A 25098-nucleotide genomic window follows, 5' to 3' on the forward strand; every position below is an offset into this window, starting at 1 on the left:
AAAAAAAAAAAAAAAAAAAAAAAAATAAATAAATAAATAAAATAAAATAAAAATAAAAAATAAGGATAAGAATCTGTCCAAACTCATGTAACTATGAAATGGTTGAGCTGAGCTTTGACCCCAGCAGTCTATCTACAGAGCTCTTACTCTTAACTACTAAACTACGCTGCCTTCCTGTGAAGGAAAGTTTTAGAGTCTTGTCCCTTTTAAATCTAGGACAGGTTCTTGTCATTTGGGATGGTTTAGAGCGGTCACAAGAAGTAAGGGGCTAGTTGTAAAAGAATCTCCAGAGGGTAAGGACATGAAGTGTGAAAATGTTCCCCAGGTATCTTAATTATGGCCCCTCGAGTGACAACCTCTGGCTTAGGGGATGTCCTACGGAGAGCTGAGCATGATGCCTTCAGATAAGTAGGGACCCGCTAACTGAGGGTTAGATGGTTCCCTGCAATCCAAGGCAGGCTGATATTTCTAAAACAAGCATCCATAACGGCAAACAATTCTTTATCACCTATGTGTGGCTTATACATGCCATGAATTATCTGCGGTCAAGGTTTTATCACAGTTGGTTTTCCCTTCACACTTTTCATTTTGATTGCCTTCTACAAGGAATGTAATACCATTTATATATTTACCTGACTCAGATTTATAAAGGTTGCTTGGCTACAAAGTATGTATCTCAAAGTCAAACAGATAGGAATTTTGGATTATCTGCTCTTTCAGGTTTTCTCTTCTCTGTTTGTACATTTGTTCAACAAATATTTATTAGCTCCTAACTCAGAGTCTAGTGGAGGAGACAGGCAGCTGAACTGGAATCTTGATAATTTGTGCCAAATGGGGTAAGCATAGATGCTATGAGAGTATATAGGAAGGACACCTAATCCAGAGAAAAAGCCAGGAGAGGCTTCCTGGGGAAGCGATTTCTAAACTGGGAATTGAAAAATAAGTAGGAATCAGCTGAGTGAAGGGGCCGAGGGGGGATTAGAGGCAGGGGAGCAGGGTGAGTGGAACTGCATGGCAGGAGCATGACCTGGGAAGAGGATGGTGCTAGAGGAATAAGCAGAATGAAATTATGAAGAAATTGGGAAGGGCTAGGCTAAGGACTTTAGTCTTTATCCTGACGGCAGAAGGGAACCATGGAAGGGTTTTCAGTGGGGGAACAACTCAATCAGATTTATAGTTTAGAAAAAGTCCATGAGTTAAAAATTGACAGTGTATCTATCCCACTTACTTGCAAGGAAATCATAGTATTGGGACTGGTAATATTATGGCAAATAAAGGAGTCTGGATGGGTTTGTAGAGGGATGATTTGATCCGATAACCCAAGGGTCCCTTTGGATAATTTGTAGAGAAGAGTTTTCAATTTTGACTTGATCTTTCTGTTTTTAAAAACCTGGAAACGTCTCCTGAAATTCCTGAAGTTCTTTCAAAACCAAAGCCTGAGTAGGGAGGAAAGTGTGGGCCTTGTGTCTTGGTTTTCTCTGTTCCCCACTACTCATTTCCGGGGCATTGCTGTGAATAGTTCATCCAAGCCCTGTGCCCCGTGAGGAAGGGACCATTTGAATAGCAGCAGGAGAGGAGGGGAAGGAGAAACCACACGCCGGGCTCGTTCATTAAGAAAATATATTTGGCATATTCAGACAATGGTTTGAGCGAGTTAAAAATAACTCCTCGTGAAAAATTAATAGGGAGTTATAAGTGAGTGTTTTAATACAAGCTCCCAGAGCAGGGCAGATTCTCCAGGCGGCTGGCGACTGACATCACAGATGGTGCAGGGTGTTTATAGAGCACGGTGTGGCCAGTGAGCAGAGTCATCTGCAGAAGTGAGCTCACCTTCTCTCCCAGAACCCTGGGGAGAGAGGAGACAGAAGGAATTGTTTTTAGTTGTGAGTTACTGAGCCAGGTGACTTATTTTTTCTCTCCCTACCCGTAACACTCTCCTAACTATGGACATAAACATTGCAGTGAATTTTGCCTGGTTGTTTTGGGTAAAGTTTATTGAATGTAAGAATTCATAAAAGTCTTTTCTGGCCCTTCTCCTTTCTTAGTAATAGACCCTTAGTTGGCTACAGGATCCATTTCTCCAGTGTTTCCTTACCCAAGGACCAGCTCCTCTCTCTCTGTTGCAGATAGTTATAAAGTCTCTGCCCCATTCTCCCTCTTCCTCTCTTTTCACAGTGCCCCTCTGATTCTAGGGGAGTAAAATGAAGGATTGGACTGTACATTCTTTGCCATCAGAACAGCTAAGTGGGTAATGCAGAATGAGGAGAACGGAGGCTAGCTGTATTTTGGGGCTAAGAGTTTTAAGACTGGGGAGACCAATATTTGTATTTTAAACCCAGATGATATTTAAAAAATGGTTCTGTAATTGCAATGAGGCCCTCTAGGCCGTGAATTAATGTGTCATAACTCACGCCCAAGCACTGCGCAAACATCCCGCGTGTGAATTATTGCACAATAAATTCATGCCCTGTTGTGTCTTACAGCTTAATTAGTACATGAAGCTACATGAGTTAGACGAACCCAAATGGGATTATGTCATGTGGTGCGTAAAAAAGCAAAATGTTGGGAGGTATTTGGAGCTTTTTCTGGGGGAAGAGCAGGGTTGATTTTTCTATGATGTCCTTCAGTGTCAGTTTCTGTGATGTTTAGGCTGCAACAGGTGACATGTTCCCTGACAAATGACTTCTGAGCTTTGGTTGGTTGGTTAAATAATGGATTTAGTAAATATTTATTGTGTACCATGTTCTAGGCATTATGAAAGGATAGCACATGTAATGAAGTATGGCCCCTGCCCTTAAGGAGCTTATATTCTAATACAAAAAGTAAGGTTTAGCTGCAACACAAAGTAGAAAGTGATAAGTGCCATAAGTAACATATGAATAAATAAAAGGTCTTGGGAATTCAGAGTGGAGGATGATCATTTTGGGTTGGCACAGTGGTGAGGGTTGATTGATGAAATCAGGGACGTTTTTGTGGAGGAATGGCATTTGAGTTGGCTCTCTTAAAGGACAGATAGGATTTCACCACCTGGGCAGGGTTGGTGGGGGGTGCTGGGCTGGGCAGTGGATTCTAGGCAGAGGGAGTAACGCTAGGGAAAGCACAGGAAAGTGAAGCAGTGTTCTGAGCACACCGAGCAGGCTCTGTTGCTTGAGGCTTGGCTGTGTGAAGGGGCAACATGGACAGGCAGATTGAAGCCAGAGCTTTCCTGTGAGTACAAAGCACTTGGGCTTGAAGCCCACTAACCCCTGGGGTTGGTTCTTCTACTTGGTGATATCTGTATTCTTGCACTTGAATGTTTCTCTACTATTGTCTTCTTTGGTCTACCTGCTCAGAGAGTACACAGCTGACAGCCAGGTGTCCTGGGTTCTAGTCTTGTCTCTGCTGCTAAACAGTAACGTGACCTTCAACAAGCCACCCAAATCCTTCAGTGCTTTGCTTCTTTATCTTACATGAGAAGTAAGAATGGATAATTTCTAAGGTTCCATGTAGTTAAAACGTTCTAGGATTTCCTCTGGCTTTTCTGCTCTCTTACCCCCTCAACTAGGTCTCTCCGCTACAAATAGTCTGAACCTGCACCCTGCCAGCTCTTCACTTAAACCCACTTTTGGAGTTGGTGAGAGCCAACAGGCCGGCTTTGAAAACAAAATCAACAATGAAAACTCAATTTCCCCCCTCCTATGTTCGGTACCAATTGATAATCAAGACCTAGGAGACATACGGACATTTAAACCATTAGCTTTAAGTCTGCAGCTGTGTTGGCTTGCTAATACCACACCACCAAATTAGACAGACTTACTCTGCTGAATGCCCACCTTCCTCCTATTACAGGACTAGAGGCTGCTTTTGTTAGATTTTTGCTGTGTATGAACAGGTTGGAATGCATGTGTACTGTGGACAGGCTGGCTCTGAAAACAAAAGCAACAACAGCAACAAGAACAAAAACAAAACATCAAACTGCGCGTGGTGGCTTACACCTGTAATCCCAACACTTTGGGAGAATGAGGCAGGTGGATCACTTGAGGTCAGGGAGTTTGAGAAGAGCCTGGCCAGCATGGTGAAACCCCATCTTTACTAAAAATGCAAAAATTGGCCAGGCCTGGTGGCTCATGCCTGTAATCCCAGCACTTTAGGAGGCTGAGGCGGGCGGATCGCGAGGTCAGGAGATCAAGACCATCTTGGCTAACATGATGAAAACCCATCTCTACTAAAAATACACAAAAAATTAGCCGGGTGTGGTGGCAGTTGCCTGTAGTCCCAGCTTCTCGGGAGGCTGAGGCAGGAGAATGGCCTGAATCCGGGAAGCAGAGCTTGCAGTGAGCCGAGATCATGCCACAGCACTCCAGCCTGGGCGACAGAGCAAGACTGTCTCAAAAAAAAAGAAAAAAAAATTAACTGGGCATAGTGGTGGGCGCCTGTAATCCCAGAGACTTGGGAGGCTGAGGCGGGAGAATTGCTTGAACCCTGGACGCAGAGATTGCAGTGAGCCGAGATTGCACCACTGCACTCCAACCTGGGAGACAGAGACAGACCCCATCTCAAAAAAAAAAAAAAAAAAAAAAAAAAAAATTGGAAGGGGATTGGGCTGGGTACACTCAGTGCCATCTCTTCAACTCAATCAAAGAAGTCACAGAAAGTAAGACAGTAGAAACAGGCTAGGGGTATCACTCTGTTCAGTGGTTCTCAAACTTTAGCATGTATCAACATTACCTGGAGGGCTAGTTAAAATACAGATAGCTGAGCTCCACCACCAGTGTTTCAAATTCAGTAGGCCTGGGTGGTGGTGGCGGGGGGAGGGATGCGTCCAGAATTTGCATTTCTTTCTCCTTCTCCTTCTTCTTCTTCTTTCTTCATTTTTTGAGATGGAGTTTTGCTCTTTTTGCCCAGGCTGGAGTGCAATGGCGTGATCTTGGCTCACTGCAACCTCTGCCTCCTGGGTTCAAGCTATTCTCCTGCCTCAGCCTCCTGAGTCGCTGAGATTAAATGTACCTGCCACCATGTCAAGCTAATTTTTGTTATTTTTAGTAGAGATGGGATTTCGCCATGTTGGCCAGGCTGGTCTTGAACTCCTGACCTCAGGTGATCCACCTGCCTCGGCCTCCCAAAGTGCTGGGATTACAGACTTGAAACACTGTGCCTGGCCTAGAATTTGCATTTCTAACAAGTTCCCAAGTGATGCTAATGCTGTTGGTCCAGGGACCACACTTTGAAAACCAAAGCTCCAGCTGAAGCCTCTCCATATATAAAGATGAAGTGAGGGAAACGAAGGCTCCCTTCTAACAGTCGCCTTCATTTAATAGTACACCTAGATTAAAATAGCACAGTTTTCTGTGTGTCTTTATTTTCTTTCTTTTTGCCCTAGATTGTAGCTCATAGGTAAGGAGCATCTCTTGTTCACTCCTGCACAGCACCCACTAGATGCCAGGCATGTAATGTGCATTTAATAGATAACTGTTTAATTGAACTGAGCCTTATACATTTCCTTGCTACAAAAGATTCTCCTTTTCAGACTAGTACTATCTCCTTTAAAACTATCTTCTAGGAGACTTCTTTGTCAAACAGCCTTTCTCCCCATTCTTCTAGTATCTAGAACTGTACCCAGCTCCTGCTTCTAATTTTGCCTTTGTTTGGCTCTGCCCGAGTCCTGGTCGCTATCCTGTCTATTCCATCGTACTGGAATCTTATTCACGGCAAGCACTAGGTTCTCTGCTTCCTTTAGACCTCCTCCCCCAACAGTAAGAGCAGTGTTGTTCATTCAAAGAGCAACAAGGGATCACACAAACCTGGGGCAGGAGAATGCCTGTAACAACCTCCCTTGGTCCCTCTCCATCTATTCCCATGGAATTCAGGGAGGAGCAGGAAGTGGTGAAATTGATAGAAGGCCCAGCCCACTCTACCTGGAATTCCATGGAATCCCTGAAGACTAGACTGGCTCCAGCGTGGGCACAACAGGCATCTTTCCTGAAGCAGTCAGAGATTTATGCTTTGGCATGGAAGAAGGCTCAATGTTTTCCTTCTGTATTTATACACAGGGCCTGTCCTGGGAAGGAGGACTGGAAAGCTACTCTCTTACTTGTAGGATTTCTGAAATAGTCCTTACAGAGAGTGGGTGACACCAGGGAAATCTTCTAGAGGCAGGGTTCCCCATATACTTGCCAACTCATTTAGGTGCTTTCTTTTTTTTCTTTTCTTTTTTTTTTTTAGCTGGGTGCAAAACCTTTGTGAGAGCATCTAAGATTCTTTGAGGTAGGAATTCACACCCAAAATGGTGAGAAAAGCTGGGGCTAAAATAAGAGAATAGTAAGGAGACAGGGATTGAAACCTCATTACTTTGGAAAGGGAAGGTATGAGTAGAAACTGAGAAAGAGATATTTGTGAAGAGATGCTTCCTGAAAGAGGATGTCTATGGAGCAATTTTGGAAATAAAAGAGGGATAGGCAGATTTGAAAAGAAATGTGACAGTAATCCTAGGCTACATGGATCTTTGGAGTCATGAATGAGACTCTTGTGAAGATTGTATTTTTTTTTCACATTTGAATTGAAATTTATAAACCAGGTTTGTATTGTGTATTGTGCCATGGAGGGAGATTTCTGAATCAGAAAGGCCTGAGATATGGTTCTCATTATTATCTGGAGGATAAGTGGACAGATGGAATTGGATAGATGGACGCTTCTTGGGAGACACTTGTAGAAATTGCTATAGTCATTGAGATCTCTGCTTTTTGAAGTACGGTCCATGGCCAAGTACCATGGGCATCACTTGGGAGCTTGTTAGAAAAACAGAATTGTAGGCCCTAACCCAGACCTAATGAATTGGAATCTGCATTTTTAACACACTCCCCCAGTGATCTGCATGCTCTTGAAAGTTTGAGAAGCACAGTCTAGATGATTGGTGAGAAGCATCTGGCCTAGGGTGGGCACTATGGAAGGGAATAGATGGGGGCTGAGAAACTTTGGAATTGGGAGCATTAGCAGAGAGGCTCAGGCTGGAGAGACTGAATCTGGGGAGGAGGGAAGAGTGTGGGCCCTGGCTCACCTCCCTGTCTCCAGGCCTCCCACACCAGTTACCATGCCAGGCTTTGGCACTCGGCCCACTCTGGGAAAATGCCTGCTGTGCCCACGCTGGAGTCTGCCTGGTGCTCAGGGGCTCCCCTTGGGCAAGTGTTGCGTGGGTTAGGACTCCTGCCAATTTTGCTTCCCCTACTTCATATGGATGGACGGACTGAAAGGGACTGGGAGGTCAGATCAGTCATGCCCCTGCCTCAGGGTTGTACTGTCCCTTAATCAAATGAGTGACAATTTGATGATACTAATGATACTAATTGAGGAGACTATGGGGGTGGAGGGATTGAAGTAGCAGTTCTTAACTACCTGTAATGGAAATTAGGATATTTGGTTTTCTTCCAAAGGCTTAAAGGAGAGACCAGATGAATGGGTAAGGGGTTATACCCTTGGAGGGGCCAAATTAATGGTTTTTAAAGGATCTTGTGATGATATTTAATGGGCTAATGACAAAATATACAAGACATAGAGTTCCAGAGACCTGAAGTCATAGTCAATGCAAAAAAGTTATCAAGTGGCATCTCAGAACTTTTCTTAAGCTTTTGAAGAGTTTGTGTACTTTACCTCCAATAAGAATAAATAACAAGGAAAGATCAATATTGAAGGGCTATGGATTGAAACTGAACATAAAGAATTTTCTGGAGTTAAAGGGAGGATTGAAGGGGATGGCCAGATTTTTCTGGCCATGCATGTGGGTGCCTCAGTTTGGTTTGGAATGCCTAGGAGGGCTCCTGCTCTGAAACAGGGAAATGCACAAAATAAACTCTCAAAATCTTTTCTATCTCAAGGATTCTCCATTCGATTCTTTAAACGAAAGGCTACGTGGATGTGTGGTGAATTTAAGGTGATGGGCATGGGGATGATGAATGATAGAAGAAAACAATAATTTCATCAGAGCTTTAAAACCCTTGCTAAAAATTTCAAAATAGGGCTAAGATTTAGAAAAATAAGTTGCATTTTAGGGCTCAAATAACAGTTTTAAGTTTCTATGTCCTTTGTCTCTCCATGTATCTATCTTGTCTTACCAATGAGATTTCTTAAACTCTCAAGGAAAAAGAACATTTCTTTTACTTACCTATGTTCTTTTTTTTTTTTTTTTTTTTTTTGACAGGATCTTGCTTTGTCACTCAGGCTGGAGTGCAGTGGTGCAATCATGGCTCACTGCAGCCTCCATTTCCTGGGTGCAAGTGATCCTCCTGCCTCAGCCTCCCAAGTAGCTGGGACTACAGGTATGTGCCATCACCTGGCCAATTAACTTTTTTGTTTTTTTTTTTTTTAGAGACAGGGTTTTGCCATATTGCCTAGGCTGGTCTCAAACTCAAGGTGGGCTCAAGGTGGGCTGGTCTCAGACTTGAGGTGGGCTCAAGGAATCCGTCTGCTGGGCCTCCCAAAGTGTTGGGATTATAGGCATGAGTCACCATACCCAGCTTACTCATATATATATATATATTCTTTTCTTTTTTTTTTTTTGAGATGGAGTCTCGCTCTGTTGCCCAGGCTGGAGTGCAGTGGCACGACCTCGGCTCACTGCAACCTCCGCCTCCCAAGTTCCAGTGATTCTCCTGCCTCAGCTTCCTGAATAGCTGGGATTACAGGCTCCTGCCACCCATGCTCAGCTATTTTTTTTTTTTTTTTTTTTAACCACAGATGGGGTTTCACCATGTTGGTCTTGAACTCTTGACCTCAAGCAATCCACCCACCTCAGCCTCCCAAAGTGCTGGGATTACAGGCGTGAGCCACTGTGCCGGGCCCTATGTATATTCTTTATATGTCTTCAATGTTTAATACAATGATGGTGATAATAGCTACTATTTGTTGAGTATTGTGCCCTATACATTGTTCTAAGTGCTTTGCATAATTATCTAATGTAATACAACAGTTCTATGAAGTAAGTATTGTTATCCCCATTTTATAGAAGTTGAAACTAAGGCTCAGAGAGGTTAAGTCATTTGTGCAAGGTAAGTAGTGAAGCTAGCATTTGCATCAAGTTTGAGCAAAACTTGTGCTGCTAACCCCTGAGCTATATTCTGCACAGAGTAGTGGCTCAGTGAGGGATAGATGATCACTGAAACTTAATGGTGTATTTAGAGGTAATCAAAAACAGTAGATAATCCAAACAGTGAATAATAAAGGAACAATTTCTATTTGCTTTTTGGAATATAGTCAGAGACACACTTAGTGACACATGCAAGCTTATATTCAGACATTCCCTCATTCACCTTCACTGTGCCCCACCCTGCAGTCAGTAGCTTGGAAAGGGGGAGAGGCTGGGTATAAAACAACTCTTTGAAAGTCATGTGTGTATACATGCTATGTGGACACATGTTTGCATTGGGCTGGAAATAGGCATTAAAGAGTAAGGTACGCTTATCTCCGTAGGTCCATAAACATGAGTCTATGTGTTAGACTTTTTGTGTATGTTGTGTGTATGTATGTACAAATCCTGAATGAGTTAAACCAGCTATAGGGAACTGGCTGTCTTCCACCCGTGGTCTTGGCTGATGTGTTTGTACCAAACCCTGATATTTATTTTTCATCACCTCTCAAGGGAACCTCAATGAGTTTTCTTTCTGGGAAGTTTATGGCTAAGATGCTGGGCTGCTTTGGGGCCCCTATAAATCTGCTATAATCAGAGGAGGTTTGCAGAGAAAGAGAAACAGCAGCCACAAGGCAATCCTCTCCTGTCCTTTACTTTCTAGCCTAACACACAGTCACCCTTGTATGAGTACCACCCACATTTACTGTCCCTTTTCTAGAACCCCTTGATATAAGGTGCTCAGAGAACTCTATTTATTTCTTTGCTTCTAAGTGGGACTCTATACTTTTGTCAGAGAGAGGAGAATTAAAAAATATACTAATACATCTACAGTTGAGATTGTGAGAAACTGATTATTTAAACAGTGGTTCTGTTTTCTTTAAAAAAAAAAAAAAACAGAATGAGAATAAACTTTTGCAGAAGCAAGGGTGGTAAGAGGAGTTGAATGCCTCTGCCTGCTTTTGTAGAAAACTTTAAGAAAAGATTGTCTGTGATGCTCCTGGAAGCAAGAAGCTGGATGACCTGAACATTATTAGGAGGCAAACACAACATAGGAATTCCCCTCCTCCATCTTTCAATGTTGGTAGTTGGGAGATTTTTTTATGAGGGATTTTTATGACAAACTTTACTTTACATTTGACATTTAACAGCATCTCCTGTCCAGGGCATGAGGAAATATAGGTATTTATTGACATATGGTGTCAGAAGAGCAAGGAAAATTGACTCTGGAGAAGGAAGGGGGAGGGGTTTCTCCCTTTCCCTAGGTATGCAAATTACCCAACTTAATTTGTGTAGCATATGCTTTTCTGTGCTTTGTGCTTTTCTCAGTAATGAGATTAAGAAATCATTTCATTGTTAATAAAGAACTCAGTGGGGGGAGAGGGAAGATGAGAGACATATAGAAGGAAGCACAATGGGCACCCTGTCCTGTGTGAACCTTGTATGCATCCCTTAAATAACACTGGATACAATAGAAGTGGGCACAAATGGAACCTGAACTGGGACCCAGGTCCTGGTTCTTGTCATCCTTTTTTAAAACCTCAAGCTTCTGCAGTTTTATAATGAATTTCACCGTTCTTTGCATTTCTAATAATAAAGAGCAGTTCCATATCAAATGATCCCCAAAGTCAAGAATTCCTTCCCGTTAGCTATGTCTTTTCCCTGGAATTCCTTCCTCCCAATTTCTGACTACTGAAATCCTACACAATCATTGCTTAACTTAGATGTTACCCCCTGTCCGAACCTTCCTGGATAGCCCTACTTGAAAGCAATTTCTTTACTTTCAACTCCTATCCTCCTTTGACTGATCGTCAGCTATAGTTGTGCATCTTCTGTTTCTCCCTTACTCAACTATAAGCTTTTGGAGCAGAGGGACTGTGTCCTGTATATTTTTATATTCTCTACACAATGCTTAACATAGAGCAAACAATTGTTAAATAAATTTAATGATTACAGTTGTAAGGAAGAAGCCATGGGTAGACATGTGGAAGTAAGAGCATTATGGATATTTTAAAGATATTATTGTTGGCCAGGCATGATGGCTCATGCCTGTAATGCCAGCACTTTGGGAGGCCGAAGCGGGAGGATCACGAGGTCAGGAGATCGAGACCATCCTGGCCAACATGGTGAAACCCCGTCTCTAATAAAAATACAAAAATTAGCTGGGCGTGGTGGCACGTGCCTGTAATCCCAGCTACTTGGGAAGCTGAGGTAGGAGAATTGCTTGAACCAGAGAGTCGGAGGTTGCAGTGAGCCGAGATTGTGCCACTGCACTCCAGCCTGGAGGCAGAGCGAGACTCTGTCTCAAAAATAAATAAGTAAATAAATAAAATATTATTGTGAATACCTGATGATCTCACTCCAACTTGAACTCTAATATGTTGTCATAAAAAGGCTATTTATGTGAGTTTATAATAGCATAAAATGTATATGATGGTGTTTTCTTTTTAAGTGTATATTATTTTTATTTTTAAGTGTATATTATTTAAGCAACGTAAAAAATTGTTCATGGAAAAATCTGGAAATAAACATCAAAATGCTAAGAAAAAAGATACTATTGTTAATAAGATCTGGACATGATATATATCGTATTATAGGGAAGTTTTTATCCCTCTGGTAGGTTTATTCCCTTATAACTTATTTATTCATCATTAATTCTTTTTTTCATTCAAATATAGAGCTTTTTGTAGTGGGGAACAGTCAATAAGCAAGAAAACAAGCAATTAAATGATTACAGATGATGATAAATACCTGAAGGATGTAAACAGGTTCTTGCTATAGAGACTAACAGGGAATCTTCCTTCTTTAGATAAGGAGATTATGAAAGGCCTTTCTTGTCACTGTAATATATTTACCCTACTATAATTATGAGTTAATTCGATGTATAACTTGAGTAACAGTAATAATAAAATCAATAATTGACTAAGAATGATGGCCTTCCCACCAGGGGGCGTTGTTCCAACTCAGCCTTGGGTTTGGCTGCTACCTTGGGGCAGCCTCGCACCCTCCCCTCTGCCTTGGGAAGAGGCGAAGTCAGGGCCCTCCCCTTGCCTCAGGATGGACCCTGCCCCCTCTTCTCTAGCCTAGGAGTCAGCAAGCAAAACAGGTGTTAAGAGCTTTGATCTTGCAGGAGACTTGGAGACAGATCAAGGTAGAGGCCTCTGAAATAATGCCTGGGGATGTGAGAAGCTGGGGGAAGAGATGGAGATCAGAGGTAGACAAAAGGAGACACAAATTGCTGTCACAGAGACTCCCTTTTAGCCTCCCATCTCAGTCTCGGTAGGTTCTGGGCTCTGTACTTCTTGGGGGAGTGGGTCAGGGCCTTTAGGGTTTTGGGGAGGGGAAGGATGTCCCCTGTGTGACTTTAGAGACCCTCTTGGTCATTTCTGGGTCCTGATACAAGGCTGAAGGCAGCCAGGGCTCTGTGAAGCATGTGGTCTGCCAATTCCCCAGCAGCCTCGGTTAGTCCTTTCATTGCCAGGGCCTTGCTTTGACCACATTCCTGCCCTTCTCCTGGTACAAGTTGGTGGCGTGAGTCCATGTCCAGCCTTCTCCCACCCCACTGGGACCAGCCTCTCTGCAAGCAACATCCTGAACAAGGATAGAGATTGTACTTTTGCTTCAAGATAAACCCTACCTCTTTGCTCCACACATGCACTTAGGGGACTCATATTGCTGGCTTTGAAGAGGTACGTAGAAGAGAAAGAACTGCAATTCCTACTAGCTGCTAAGGTTGTGCATAAGAGACTTCTGATCATCAGAGATGGACAGGGACTTTAGAATAGTGGTACCTCCATAGCCTTTGAAGTCAAACAGCCAAATTCTTGTCTTAGCTGGACCACTTACATCACCTAAAGTAGGAGGCATGCAAGAGTAGTTGCACAGCTTCTTCCATCTGCACTTGGAACAGAACCTGAGATTATACACTGAAGTTGGCTTTAGGTCTGGTCAGGAATTTTATGCTGTGGGTGCAAGGTAAATGAGGTGGAAGAGAAAGTAACATTGCTTGAAAGAGGAAAGGAAGAGTGAAACAAGAACATATATGGAGGCAGTGGAATAGTTAGGCTGACTCCTGAACCCAGGGATCCTAGATTTAGATAGGGCACAGAGTTAATAATCTCTTAGATTATTATTGTCTTACTTAGTTCTCAGCTGGAAGTCCTGTGGAGTCTATCCCTCAGTGGGTGGCACTGTTATTGGTTCCCTTATTAGGCAGATGGAACAGGGCTCAGTGCAGGCCAGTGTGGATTCTGGTGCCAGGGTGACATTAGTGCAGACAAATATGACAGATTTTCCCAAGGAACTATGTTCAAAAGACAGTAGGAGAGGAGAAAAGATGGGAGTTAGAGGAAGAAAGAGGGTTCGATTATCCTCTCTGGGTTCCTTGAATGAGGGGATGAGATAGAGGATGAGACTTTAGTTAAAATCATGGTCTCTATCAACTACTTTGCTCTCACGCTTTGTCCTTTTTCAGCCACTTTCCAAAAAACCAAATTGCTAATAATTTCCCTGATCCTTTGCTCCACATCATGTGAGTTTATCTTGTCAAATTACCCCTGGGCAGACACTCCTATGGCCCACGTCAGTCAGGGGAACATCTTGAAGTCCTAAGTTTCTTCCACAACAGGCTCTGCAACACCAAGGCAGCATCTGTATTGGGAATTTCTCTGTTAGACCTAAACTCATTTCCCTTTCCTGTGAAAAGCTGTCTGCCTATCTCCCCATTAGTCTCTCCTCTTCTTTTTTCCCCCTTCTCACCAGGCCTATTTCTTTCTATAACCACTGAGCAGAGTCAGGGAGACTGTTCTGTACATTTCATTCACTCTCCTCCCTTCTTCCCCTGCAACCCCGCTCATCCCTGTCTCCAATCCTCTTAACTCCTTCCATCCACCACCTGACCAGTCCTTCTTGCTTACTTTCTTTCTCATTTTTATTCCCTTTCTTCTCTCCCAATTTTCTTCATCTATGATTCTAACCTTGAGGAGGTGGGAAGATAAGTTATAGGGGCAGCATACACGAGGGAGTGGGCTTTGGGCACAGCAGAAGTCACTGTGGTTAGGCATCAGGAAGGACTAGCAGCAAGAACCTGTTAGACATTGACATGGGTGGCCTAAGGGGCAGTTGCGTCCCCTCCCATCTTTCCTGATAGATGGAGCGGGGTGAAGGTGATAGGGACTTAAATAAAATGTGGTTAGAATAAAGGGTCAGAGAATGGGAACTCCTTAGTCCTATATAGCAGCATTTTCTTACCCATTCTTTCTTCTCAATTTCTTAATTCAGAATTTGCTTCATGGGCTTATCATGTAAATGGTGATCCTTAAGGAGGTGGTGGGGTCATGATTATATCCTGGACTTTTGCTCTATCCCAGCCTCAGTGTAGGTTACCTTCTCTGGCCACGTTATTGCTTAGACATAACTTCAGCCTTTGCCTTCATTTAGTCGATAATAGCTCAATTTTGGAAGTTGGGTGGCTACAGAAACATGGTGACTACAGGTTTTTTGGTGAATGGGAGTCCTATTTTTATTTGTTTGTTTACCCTATTATGAGTAAGCCAGAGGTAATAATGATGTTGATAATAACAGCAGCAACTATTTATCGAGCACTTATAATACATTAATACTGGGTACATACTCCATCTTGTTTAATTCTACAAGGAGTCTGTGAAATAGGCAGCATTATTCCTGTTTTACAGTTGAAGGTCTGATGTTCCTTGCTCATGAAATTATGCCCATTTGACTCTAAAATCTTGCTCCTCACTACCACTGTGCTATATTGTACAGCTACCTTTTGGAGATCTTTAGGTAAAAAGAATTCTTCTTATGTTTAGTGCCCCTGTTTGTTTGAAGCAGCATCTGGAACATCTAAGAGGTATTGACTGTCAGCCATGGAAAACTGGTAGATTTTGAAGGAGATGGTGGAACCATTTTTCTCAGTAATGGTAGGAAGATGGCTGTGAGACCCTTTGGACCACAGACAGAAATACCTAGAAAAATGTGTGGCATATGATAGGAACTGTGGGTTTAGTGAAGAGAATGCCCTTAGTCAATTTGGAAATAGGGAACCTTGTAAGAATCCAGAGTAATCCGTGATCATTACCTAATCTCTATACTCGCCTCAGAGGGATGGTGATTCCAGCGTTATCTGGGGTTGTTGGCAGAAGAATGATCATCTGTTTTCTGGATTATTTGTGGCAGAGTTTGAATCCTAGACTAGTTTAACTCAATGACAGTCTCCTCACCCAAACCAGTTCTCCCTGCTCTGTGCTAGCCCTACCATAGAACTGCTAATATTTATTTGAGTTAAATGGAATTAATAAGGCAAGTTTTAAATAAAATATGTAGCACTTTCTGGAGTCTCTGCATCAGTTGAGGGGACAGTATGGATAAACCTAATTAATAATCACATTTTTAAGTAATCAAAATGCCATTTTAGTTTAGAATTGATCCTGAAACAGAACATATATTGTGTTCTTAGAATTCACAAAATTTCAGATGGAATGGTGGGGCTTCCCTGAGGAGGTTCAAATTGTCTCAGGGAGACAGACACTTGCCCCCTGTGTCCACCCTCTGAACAGGCTACCACAAGTAACCTGCCTATGCAGATAGGATCTTCCTTTTTGTTAATCAAATTAAATATTGTCATCATTTATTTTTGATGGTGCCATCTGAAAGACAGAAGGGTGCCCATGATGACCAACTCAGGTCTAGGAATGTGAGATTCTCAGGCACTGGATTCTGCAGCCCTGCATCTCAAGGGCTGAGGAAAAAGCTTTGCAGCTGGTGAAGGTGACAGAATCAAGCTGCTTTATAGACCTGAGAGAACTTAAGTGAGGGAGAATGTGGAAGGGAGGTAGGTTGGAATAAGCAGGCAGCCTGGGATGCTCCTTGGTACTGGCTCCTTGGCAACGGTTACTTAGCAACCCTCATTCACCTCTCTTGGCTGCCTTCTCCCCCCACCGCCCCCCCGCCCCCATCTCCCTCCCTTAGCTGCTGCAAGGAGCTAGAGAGCTTGGAGTGAATGACAATTTGGAGAAACAGCCGCAGCCTGAAGATCTAAGAGGCTCTAAAGAAGATGGATAAGAAAATCGATGCATAATAAAAACTGCAGGCAAAGCCACCTTGACGGAGGGTGGGTGGCTCTCTCCTCCCACCCTCGTTAGTCTCTCCAGGCTCAAGGCCTCTACCTTATCACCATGTCCTCTCTTTCTTTGCATCTACCTTTTTGTGATTTAGGGAGGGCTATTTGCCTTTGGTGTGGAAAGGGAGGCAAGGAACATAGGGCAGAAGAAAACAGCATATATGTGGGATGTATGTAGGGGTGCTGGGGTAAGGCAGGAAAGCTTGCTAAGGCAGGGATTATAAGAGAGATGCTTTGAATGGAAAGGGGTTTAAACTGCACCATAAAGTAATGCCTTTATTCAAAAGGAAAGCCTTAGTAATGGAGGTGGGAAGGCACATGTGAAATGTGTGAAGTTACCCTCTTGCTTACCCTCTGTAAGATATTAAAGAAAAAGGTATAAGCAACCTTTCCGGAAGGGCTGGGCTGGAGTATGGCCTGGATAAATGAGTTACTGTATGTGTAAGTACCTACGACAGGCACCTAGTAGAGGTATTATAAGTATCACTTTCTTTTCTTTCTCAGAAGCTAAGGAAAGGACATTTTGGAGGTACCAACATGTTGGCCTGGGAAGTTGTGGACCAATTCTGTGACTGTCACTGGTTCTGGCTCTTCATAGATTTCCATTCACAAAGTCAGGAAGTCCTTTATGATGTTAAATTTCATCCCATTTTGTAGAAGTTAGACGTTTGATCTATTCATCAACCCTTTGTTCCTTGGTGTTTCATGAGCACCAGCTAGCTACCAGACACTGTGAAACAGGTGCTAGGAGCCCCGTGTCTATTTGTGATACAGAGTTTCAGTACTATGCATGGCGAGTGGAATAGAGCTTCAGTAGGGAGTGGGAGCCTCACATGAGATTGTACATATGAGTGTGCTTTGAGAATTGTAAAGGATGATATCGTTGTAAGTGGTATTGATGAGGGGATTTATTTCAGGGTTTGAAGTTCTGCCCTCTAGCAAGCAGTAGAAGGGATTTGGGGCTGGGGGTGGGGTAAAACTCATTCCAACCAGTCCAGTCCTGTTGGGAACATGCTCTGTTCCAGGGAACGCTAGGGCCTAGGATCACAATGCTGAGTGGTGAAGGACTGGGACTGAAGCAAAATCCTGCTGCTGCCTGGCTCAGGCATATCTGCCATGCTTTCCTTCTGCTTGTTCACTTTCCACTTTCTTTCAAAGAGGGTGAGGCTCTTAGTAAGTCATCTATTTCCTGTCATTCAAGGCATTCAGAAAGTTCCTTCTTTTCAAGGATGCTTTCCTGGACTAGAGGAGAGCTGGTGACTTCCTTGGTCTCACTGTGCCTGGACCTGGAACATCCCCCAATTCCCTACCCTTCTCCCACCCCAGTTTTAAAACTCTGTCCTCTTCTCTCATTTTGTACACATCTTGGTCCTTATTCTCAATTACCTTGACTTCTGTGGAGTATTATAATTTCATATTTCAGCCTATTATCTTTTGATTTTTTATTTTTTTGGGTTTATTTGTCCTTTATTATCTCATTGTGACTATTTTATGAGGCCTTAAAGTGCAAAAGACTATCTATGTAATTTCTGTGTATAACATCCAGCCCAGAAGTATGTGCAGATGAACAAGGAAGAAAAATTTAATGATGGTATCCTTGTGTCCTGGTGCCTCCTATATCAAATATACCTCCCACATTCCCACCTTTGTGATCTTCTGCCCATCACTGCCCACCTTGTCCCTCCCCAGGTTTCCCACTCCGTTTTTTATAACTCTGTAACTTGGACTCTTTTTACGCTTGATTCTGAACATAAAACACTTAAAATATTATTGAGGGGGAGGAGGAGCTCTTAGTCTAAGAAGGAGTCAGGCTATACAAGTCAGAGCCAGAGAAATGCAGACAAATAAAATTGTACATTGGATACCAGATACTAAGAGTACATAGTATAAAAGTGGGGTTGGAATTAGAAATTTGGATTACACAGGGAAGGCTTCCTGGAGGAGAATACTGAGCAGGCTTTGAAAGAAAGAAAGAGATAGACCTTTTGAAAGAAAGGAATGGATAGATAAAAAGACAAAAGAATGTGTCAGAGGTCTATGTCTTTGGAGGCATAAAGAAGAGAAGCAGATTTTCTTTGCTGAAAGCAAAGAGTGAGCATCGTGGAATCATAGCATAAAGTTAAGCTCTGAAACTTAAGCTGAGGAATAGCGATATGAAATTAGGGATAATTGTGAGCCATTGCTGGCCTCCCACAAGGGGATAAGTCAGGATGATGGTGAAAGTTAAGGTTGTTGAGTAGAGAATGGATAGATGGAAACCAGAAGCTCTTAGGAGGCTGCTTCTATTGTCTTAATTCTGACCAAAGACTTGGTCAATGATCTGACTGGAGTGTGGGGAGAACAGAGAGGTGAAGGCCTGATGGGTGGGGAGGGGGTGAAGAAACAAGGAACACATTGTTTCCCTAGAGCTTGCATCACAGACTTCTCTTTGAACAAAACCCTCTGTTTTCAGCCTGTGCTGACTCACCCCTCGCCTTTCCCCCTTCTCTACCAGAGGAGCTCTTGCAGCCCTAGTAGACACCTGTTGCCACTGCTGGTGGTCACAGTGATGGGACAGGATGACTCCACTGGTCAGAACTCCTGGATTTTAACCCTTTGTGTTTCTGTTTTGTCTGATTTTTTAGATCTTTACCTGGGTCCAAATAAAAATGGAAAGAAACTTTAACACTCACTCTCCTTCTGGGTTGGGTGACCCTTGAGTTACTTCAGACTTCATGTGGAGGTGCTAGACTTTCCTGGGCTTTCATTGGCCACTGTGTTGCTCAGGTCACTGTCCCCAAGCTTTTTCACAATATCTGTGAGGGGCTGGGAGAGGTGGTGGTTAAGGTTGAGGAAGAGAATGGGATCCTTGCTAGGGTGTTGAGATCCTTAGACCTAATACCCTAGAAAGTTTATTCAGAAAAGGTAAATAAGATGATGTCAGGCCTAGGAATGGAGGATGGAGAAAATAATTTCTCCAGACTTGGAGTTTAGGACTACTGGGAGAAACTAGAGTGGGAAGCTTCCTAGAGAAGGGGAGTTGTGATATAACAAAAGTGATAAAGTAGGCTAAATGCTGAGGGTTTCAAGAATAAAGATGGAGAGAAAGTCAGCAGTGATTGAGTAGGTTAGTGTTTCTCTCTCAGTTGTGTTCCTGTGGGCCTACACAAGCTGAAGTAGGAAGGCCCCTGTGTTAGTCCATTTATGTTGTTATAAAGGAACTTTAGAAAGAAAAGGAGTTTATTTGGCTCATGCCCTGCAGGCTGTATAAGTAGCTTGATGTCAACATCTGCTCCTGGTGAGGGCTTCAGCCTGCTACCACTCATGGTAGAAAGTGAAGTGGAGCCAGTTTGTGCAGAGATCACATGGCAAGAAAGGAAGCAAGAGAGAGGGGAGGGAAGTGCCAGGCTCTTTTTAACAACCAGCTCTTGTCAGAGCTAATAAGAATGAGAACTCACTTATCACCCCTACTCAGAAGGACATGAATCCATTCCTGAGGGATCCACCCCTATGACCCAAATACCTCCCATTAGGTGCCACCTCCAACATTGGGGATCAAATTTCAACGTGAGGTTTGGGGGGAATAAACATTCGAACTGTAGCAGGTTATCATACCCAACCTGCCTTACTAGAACCAAACTGAAAGGAAGGAGGTGAGTATTTATAGAGCAGTTACTAGGTTCTAGGCACTAGTCTACTCTTTCCACGTGTTTTCTCATTAAGTTAAATTCTCATAAAAAAACCCATACACGGCCAGGCATGGTGTTTCACACCTGTAATCCCAGCACTTTGGGAGGCTGAGGCAGGTGGATCACCTGAGGTCAGGAGTTCAAGACCAGCCTGGCCAACATGGTGAAACCCATCTCCACTAAAAATACAAAAATAGCTGGGCATAGTGGTGGGCACCTATAGTCCCAGCTACTTGGGAGGTTGAGGCAGGAGAATCGCTTGAACCCGGGAGGCAGAGGTTGCAGTGAGCTGAGATCATGCCACTGTACTCCAGCCTGGGTGACAGAGAGAGACTCTGTCCCAAAACAAACAAACAAACAAAAATAAAAAAACAAAACAAAAAAAAACCCTATACACTAGGCGCAGAATTTAAGGTCTCAGCTAACAACTGGTGGAGCAGGAAGGCAAACTCACTTTTTCTGACTTCCGAATCATTGCTTTTTCCATGACACTATACTGCATTTCTATTTCAGAAATTCCCTTCTTCAGTTGGCCACTATGGTGTCTTCAATCACATTACATGCATAATCATGTATGTAAGGCACTACATTAAATGCCATGAGTAACAGAGAAAGGCAGTCCCTACTCTCCAGATGCTTGAAATCATTTGGGTGCACACACACACACACACACACACACACACACACACACACAGAGTATATTTAAGTATGGCATTGGAAAACTGCAAGTCAGGCAGTAAGACAATGCCCTATGAGTGGTAACCACAATTAAGTGCTATTGGAATTCTGGGAAGGGAGGGAGAATTGTGATGGACTGGCTAGAGAAAGCTTCATAGAAGTGATAGGATTTTAAGGAAAATTTTGAGAATAGACAGAACATTCTACATTAACGAAATGGAACCAAGAGAGCAAAAGGTATTCTACACACACTAAACAGAGCTTTCTCTAAACTTTTTGAGGTCCAGGATGATATATTTTCACATTTGATTTCTTAGCATACCAAATATATAGTAGCTAGATGTTCAATGTGTATTTGTTCAATGAATGAAACAATGAATGACCCATTTATCTGGCACAGAGGGTTCATGTAAAGTTATTTTGAAAGAGATGAATAGAACTGCAGGCTCTAGAAGAGGGGATGAAAAGACATGTAAAAACTGCTTAAATGAGATCTTTCTTGAGTTAGTGGGCAGATAACTTAGAAAAGAGATGAGAGGCAGGGAGAACTATTAGGATGCTTATGTAGAAGCTTAGATAATGAATGCTAAAAGACTAAACTAGGACCATGGCATGCAAATAGAAATGCATGGATGGAAGTACCGACATTGTGAAAACGTGATGAACAAAACTTGGTTACTAATGGACTTTGGTGGAGTAGTGGTGGGGAGGGTGGGTAAGATGGGAGAAAAGGGAAAATAAAGAGGAGTCAAAGATGAGGGTAGAGGTTCTCAGCTTTGATTATTAGTAGAATAGTGGTACCGCTAACAGAAAAAGAGGATGCTAGAAGGAGAGCCTGGTTTCAAAGGGAGTGTAAATTACATTTTAAATTAAGTTGGTTTAAGGTGCTGTGGAGCCCCCATTCATCATACACTGGAAGTGGGAGACTATAGGGAATGTGCCCAGCTCTGGAAGAACAGATTCAGAACTCACCCACATAGAAGTAAAAATTGAAGCCATGAAATGGATGAGATAATTGAGAGAAAACAGTGTCGAGAGGGAAAACTGGAAGTTGAAGATAACTTTGGGAAGGAGATAGTATACAATAGGGCCACTTTAACATCTTCTGGTGTTGTTACCAGCTCTTTATTGTCTTGTTCTTGAGAGACAAGGTTAAATAACCCTCTAGAAACATAACAGATCTTACTCTTAGTCCTCTGTAAGTCTTCCTTTCTCTACGGAAGTCCAGATCTTGACCAGAACAGTAATAGGCTGGACTTACACGAACACATTTTAGATCATCTGGCTGAAATAGATGGAGGCTATCTTACGCGCATGTTTGTCTTCTCAATTTTCAGCTCCCTACAGAAGAAGCAAAGGCTTGGGCAGTTCTGTACAGGCTAGCTTAAAGTGCTCATGCTTCAGTGCAAATCTGTTTTACACACTTACGAAAGACTAAGAACCTCAGTCTGGGAAGTGGGTGGGTGGGGTGGACAGTGATTTGCTTCTGAGCCCCAGACGCTTCACCTGATTTTTTCACAACTCCCCACCCTTTTTACTTTTCATCCACAGATCTCAAAGCTGTAAACAAACCTTGATCCTCCCTGACCCCCTGAGTCATCCTCTATTTCCATTTTCCCAGATAGGGGAGGTGGGGCAGTGGAATACCATGTTTTGGGATGGGTGCTTGTTGGGTGGGTAGGGGAGATTGAAGGGGCAACCATAGGGATCCAGGGGCCCCTTTTCAATCACGGGGTGGGGTGAGGGGCAGGCATCAAGGTGGTTCTAGGTAGTTAGGTTTCAGTTTGTCCTTTTGAGGTTGTTTTATGACTGAAGAGACTTGGATAAAGAGTCCGAGCTGGAGAAATTGAAGAACAAACAAAGCCGTAAAAGACGCCGATAAAATTTCTCCCAGCACAGAATAGTCTTTGGAGCCTCCCTCAAGAAACTTAGAGTAATCTGGAAAGGCTAATTAAGTCTCACAGCCCCCACTGGGCACTGGAGCAGGACGAGGGAAAGGAGAAGAGAGCACTGAGAGAGATTTCCCTTCTCCCTCTCTTCTCTCAAGGGGGCACAGGTGTTCAAACATTCAATATGCAGATTGAATAAAGACTTGGTGGGGGGATGGGTGAGAATGGGGAATGAATGATGGGAAATATCAGTATTTTTAAAGACTCCTTTTAATAAGGAAGTGCTTGAGGATATGCAGAATGATAGGGGATGAGGACCCTGAATTGGAGAACATTAAGAATGGAGAGTACCTGGGTGGGAATGAGAGGCTCTGAGACTGTGAACATGGTAGGTCTGCATGCAAGTGGCATGAAGAATGGGTTTAGATGGGGATGAAGGCAGCTGTATTCAGAGCATGGCAGTCTGAGGCTGCGGGGGTTCTGAACTGAAGCCTTTTGAAGCTAAAGGACCCACATTTGGGGACCAATAGGACAAGAGTTCTGTCTGGGGGAACTATATGAGCATAGGAAGAAGGCACCAGAGGGATGATGAGATGGGGATGGGGCTCTGTGTGAGAGAAGAAGAGGACATGATGATCTGGGAGGGAACCTCAGCTCTAGGGGAGTGGTTAGAAAGCCAGGGGTCAGGCTGTTTTCTCCAAACTAGCTATTTTTCTGTTCTTTGTTCCAAATGAATTGGTGGGTTGGCCACAAAGAGAAATCTTATGAGCTTATGTGATGTAGAGGTGGGAGGGAAAGAGTTGATGGGGAGTGTGCATGAGGGGAAGCCATAGAGACTGCCAGTTTCCATGGTGATAGCTGAAATCTTTATTTCTATTTTCCTGATTTCTGCAGCATGTCAGAAGATGCTGTAAGGGAGAAATGCTACCTTTTCATCTCCTCTAATCCCAGCAGTTTGGGAAGCTGAGGTAGGTGGATCACCTGAGGTCAGGAGTTAGAGACCAGACTGGCTAACATGATGAAACCCCATCTCTACTAAAAAAACAAAAATTAGCTAGGTGTAGAGGCAGGCACCTGTAATCCCAGTTACTTGGGAGGGGAGGTAGGAGAATTGCTTGAACCCAGGAGGTGGAGGTTGTAGCGAGATTGTACCATTGCACTGCAGCCTGGGAACAAGAGCGAAACTCCGTCTCAAAAAAAAAAAAAAAACAAAAAACCAAAAAAACAAAAAAACAAGATCTGAGGTGGGATGAGGAGGTTGGTGAGGGTATGGGTCTTTAGCAGGGCAGTGTCTCTAGCTTCCAAGATTAATTGAGCGACCTCCTCTGGTATCTCTAGGTACATGCAAGAAGTTTGTGGATACAGAGCAGCAGCAGGAACCAGACACTTCTTATCAGTGGAGTGGGTTGGAACTTCGGGAAGCACCTTCACAGCAGTGCCATCCTAATTACAGTATAGACGGATGGGCCTCTCTGAAACCAGAGACTAAGTTTGGGTCTCTATGGTCCAGTAACCTTCCTTGAAATCCCCCCTGGAACACTAGGAACCTATTTCCTACATGCTAAATCTCTCCAACTCTTCAAGGAGCCTCAACATAGTGTGCTTGCTATTGGGCACTGGGGACTGAATCAGGAAGAAGAGGTTGATGATGGTGGGTGGGTAGGAAAGGCCAGTGAAAAACATGTTGTCAAATGTGCAGGTGTCAAACCTGTAAGACTTGGATATTGTAAAAATCTTAGCTGTCCAACTCTATCCACTTTCCCTGTGAGGGCCAGAAAGTTTGAGTGACTCACCAAAAAATACATAGCACATCCAGGATTCAAACTTGCTTCCTGTCCAAGAGTACCCTGACTTTTGCCCCAGTCATACCCGTTTTGGAATTGGCTCTTAGTTGAGGTGGGTACCCAGATGCCCAGCATAGTGAGATCATGTCTTAGGCACAGTAGCTCCTATGTGCTCCCTGAATTCCTTCCACCTGCCCAACTTGTCTAGTGACTTCAGAGTAAAGCAGCTGCCAAAGCTGGCTCCTCCATCCTTGGAGAATAGGCTCCAAGATGTTTGCTGAGTAAATACCCGTCTCCTGCTTGTTTGTCCTGTGCATAGTTCTTCTCGGCCATCATGTCCTTAGCTCCTGACATAGCCCCTGGCTTACAGGATCCTGGAGAAGGAACTACCACCAATAGGAGGCACCAACTGCTGGGGCCATAAGGGAATGTTTCTTGCCCAGACATTCCCCTACACCCTTCTTTTTTCTCTGTGACCTCCTTCCATTCTGTTTTCACTGGTGTCCTGGCAATCCCTAATTCTCTTGCTCCTGTGTCCCCCCAGTGCCTGCCTTTTTTATCCCTCATGTTTACTGTAGCTTCTGTGCCATTCCTGGGCCCCTTAGCTCTCTTCTCCTTCCTTTAGTTTCTTCTCAGCCTCTGCTCACACCCTCTTCAGCCTTTCCTGCCTTCCTTTTTTCCTTTCCCCCTTCCCCCTTCCTTCATCACATATTTATTGAGTAATTGTTTAACATCAGGCCCTCTAGTTAGCTCTGAGGCGGTAACAGTGAACTGCCACAGACTCTGAGCTCTCTGCGGAAGCTTAGGGTCTAGCAGGGGAGACACACAAGTACTAGAGCAATTTTGA

At 43.4% G+C, this 25098-nt stretch overlaps 1 long non-coding RNA gene across 1 annotated transcript in view; it reads right to left on the reverse strand.

The window, feature by feature from the left end:
• Positions 1 to 1624: 1624 nt before the first annotated feature.
• Positions 1625 to 25098, reverse strand: part of LOC135966242 (uncharacterized) — a 44888-nt gene continuing 21414 nt past the window's right edge. Inside the window, exon 3 of the long non-coding RNA XR_010579414.1 lies at positions 1625 to 1846. This is a non-coding gene — a long non-coding RNA (uncharacterized lncRNA). The remainder of the gene's footprint in view (positions 1847 to 25098) is intronic.

The sequence above is a fragment of the Macaca fascicularis genome, chromosome 11 (genome assembly GCF_037993035.2).
Source record: "Macaca fascicularis isolate 582-1 chromosome 11, T2T-MFA8v1.1".
In the NCBI taxonomy this organism is placed as follows: Eukaryota; Metazoa; Chordata; class Mammalia; order Primates; family Cercopithecidae; genus Macaca; species Macaca fascicularis.